At 38.7% G+C, this 3,056-nt stretch overlaps 1 pseudogene; it reads right to left on the bottom strand.

Annotated features, from left to right (window-relative positions):
* Window positions 1-1,900: 1,900 nt before the first annotated feature.
* LOC147900424 (uncharacterized) lies at window positions 1,901-2,513 on the bottom strand (annotated as a pseudogene).
* Window positions 2,514-3,056: the final 543 nt, after the last annotated feature.

Here is a 3,056-nt window from a genome sequence, read left to right as displayed (position 1 = left end):
GTGATTTCTACCAATACATATATGTGATTATGCCAATTCAATTGGTCTCTTTGTCGCGGTCATGACTATTGAATGCTATTTAGCATGCTAATTAGCACCCCATCATGTATTGTTGCATTCGTGCTAACTAGACTCGTGGTAGTCTAACTAGCACTATAGTATGCTAGCTTGGAATAAGAGAGCACAAATTCAAGCTACATTACCCAATCCATGAGGATCAAACACTCTTTATTGATTTATTTATTCCATGCTAGGGTATGCTAAGTTTGTTATTGTTATAGTAGTATGCTAATTTGTTTCAAGTAACTTTCTACTTTGCTAACTAACCCTCTGTACATTGACTGCAAGTGGTAAATCCATCCCTAATTCTTTTTCTCCATGGACAAGTATGTCAACACAAAGTAATGCTGCAAAATCATTGTAGCCTGAGAAGCATGGCATAGAAGGGAGTGCAGAAGGTAAATTTCCTAATGAACAGGATGGAGTGGGCAAGAGAAGTCAGGGTGTGGAGGAGAGAGAGAAAGTAGAGGATACCTTTTGTGCATCTAAACAAGGTATACCTAGCCTTCACAATTGTCTGGATACCAAAGCGGACACAATAGGAATAGGCGATGATAAATTTGAAGCTCAGCTTGATGTGTCAGACCTCGATGCCCTAGTTGATGTTGCACTTAAATACATTGATATTCCCATTGTTGAGGGTGGTACAGAACAAAAAACTAAGGATGTTGATGATAATGTCCCTCTAGCAAGCCTTACATTGAAAAATATCTTATTGAATAAGAAATCATGTGATGTTGGCCCTTCCATTTCTGATATTTTTGATCAATCTCAAGGCCAAGCAAGTTCTCCAAATTTCAATGTGAAATCCCAAAAATTGCAAGTGATGTTGGTGGCAGCAAAGGGTTTGACAGCTGAAATGGTCGATAACCTCGTGAAAGATCTTACAGCTACAGGATATGTGCCAGAGGATATTATTGACATGGATTTCCAAGATGACTCTCCCTTGGGTCACCTGCTAAAAAAGTTGTCGAGGAAGAAGGAACATGATCACTTGAGTCGAGCATCTCTTGCAAAGAGCGAGCTGCACAGCAGGTGCAACAACCAACACAAACTCCAAACCCCCCAAACCTCATGCATGCAAGAAATTATGAGGTCCATAGTTTCTTACATGATAGCTAAATTCTTTTTGCTCCTAGCTATCTCTTTAATTTGGATAGATCCCCACCTCATGAAGTACCACAATGGTCTTGGACTCTATTTTGTAGACTGGATATGTAATGAAAGGTCTCCCTTTTCTTTTCATGCATGAGTTCCAATTTTGTGCTATTGTAAACCAGATATAAATGAAAGATCTCCCTTTTCTTTTTATGCACTACTTACCAATTTTTGTTTTTGCTTAAGTACGTTGGATTTTATTTAATCAGATCCATAGACCAAGTTTGTTAAATAGGGTTGGTAAACTTTGTTTGCAGGATGCTTTATTCCTACTGGTTGTATGTTAGTTATGTGGCTGTCTTTGTCTCTATGTATTGTAGTTGACTGGTTAGTAGGGGGTTTAATGCATATTGTTTGGGTACCTCAAATATTGTGTTTGGCATACTTCAAAGCAATCCTACCTCATAATTGGCTTCAGCTTATACACATATGGACAGTTGTCCACACTATTGTTTCCTAGGCCTACAAAGGAAATACAGATGCCACGACAGAAAATACCAAGGTCACCCGAAGAAGAAATGTAAGAGATATTGTGCATGCCACCTTCCTTGGAACATGTTGTTTGGGATATAACTACTAACTAGCATACATCAAATAGTGTAGCACATTGTTAACTAGAATACTTCTAACAGTGTTATACACTATTAACTTTAACCCTATGTTATGGAACACTAGCATATTGTTACAGAAGATGAACATAAAAGATACATTGATTAACTAGCACGTTGCTAAGTAGATAACTCACAAACAAGGCATTAAAAGTAGTTTCAACACCAATAAGGTTCATATCAAATCCCAAAGGGCATGCATCGTAACTTTTTGGGGTGATTTTGTACATTCTCCTTCTTTTTGGCATACGCTCCATGGGTATCTTGATGGAATGTACAAGATTTGAAAGTATGTGGAAAAGGGCTGCTTGTTATCTAGTTTGAAGGAGTACGAATCCACTTGCTTGTAGTACAACCCTTTCACAACATAAGAACCTTTATCAATCACATTCTTCCATTCATCAATGTACCCCTTTTCTAACTTTTCCTTTACTACAATGCAATTGATAAGGTAAAAATATGCATCCTCAGCATTCATCTGGTTGTTACATCTAGATTTACTACAAAAGTGTCACTAACACACAAAGCGCTACTTAACACATAATAGTGGCCTTCATACATGACACTACCATATCCATTCCCCTCATCTGCATTGGCCTCAGCATCATCAGGTAGTGACACCATAGTCTGATAAGCCTAGGGCTACACATGGGCCTTGTTAATATAGTTGTTCCATTGTGAATGCATGGCGCATGCTTCTTATAAGCATGCCAATGATCTTGCTTCCAAGGTAGTTGGATCCATTGGGCTATGACCACAAAATGCATGCAAGGAGTGAGACTTGAAATACTCTCACAATTCCACTTCATCTCTCTGTTTACATCTCCCAGTTTAATCTCCCAAAACACACGGCTGCATTCCCTTTCTTTTGAAGGATATGCTACGTTTCTCGGTGAGAAGAATCTTGTAGAAAAGTAACCACATCAGCTGCACATTTCAAGATAGGACCATTGGGCTTTAATTGCTCAAGTGTCAATATTATTTTTACCATGGCTCCAGCACCGTCATGCTCTCCCTTGCCATGCCCTGATCCAAAAAAGAACTAGCTCTCGTCTCCATCCCTATCAGTTCAGCATATCTTGTAACAAAATAGAATGGCCTAGCAGCCTTAAACTGTGAGGTTGCACCATTTGACCAATTTGAAACCCAATGTCTTTTTGGAGCAACACCCTATTTTTGTAGCCAATCACACTACAACATAAAGCAAATGTTGGACCAACAATGTGTTAT

This window comes from Dipteris shenzhenensis, chromosome 7 (genome assembly GCF_047967505.1).
Source record: "Dipteris shenzhenensis isolate YYH24624 ecotype China chromosome 7, Dip_SZ_1.0, whole genome shotgun sequence".
Classification (NCBI taxonomy): Eukaryota; Viridiplantae; Streptophyta; class Polypodiopsida; order Gleicheniales; family Dipteridaceae; genus Dipteris; species Dipteris shenzhenensis.
Note: the sequence above shows the minus strand (reverse complement) of the source record. Positions and strands in the feature narration are given on the sequence as shown.